Genomic DNA, 279 nt, shown 5'->3' on the forward strand with positions numbered 1-279 from the left:
CGCTCGGCGCGTGGGCGTGGTCACATTAGCGATAATGAAGGCCGATAGCCAAGACTTGACATCGCATTGGTTTCATACTGATTACTTTGTCACATAATATTTTTTATGTATTATTTTTTGTATTATTTTATGTATTTTCATATTTTATATATATTATTAACATAATATATTTTCGTCATGACTGACTTACTTCATTTCAAAGTAGACATGTTAAACTTTCTATAGATATATCTCTCATGTGTGTGTGTCAAATATTCGCTGAGTTTCAGTTAATTTTAG

The sequence above is a fragment of the Sinocyclocheilus anshuiensis genome, unplaced genomic scaffold (assembly GCF_001515605.1).
Source record: "Sinocyclocheilus anshuiensis isolate Anshui unplaced genomic scaffold, SAMN03320099.WGS_v1.1 scaffold1173, whole genome shotgun sequence".
NCBI classification, from domain to species: Eukaryota; Metazoa; Chordata; class Actinopteri; order Cypriniformes; family Cyprinidae; genus Sinocyclocheilus; species Sinocyclocheilus anshuiensis.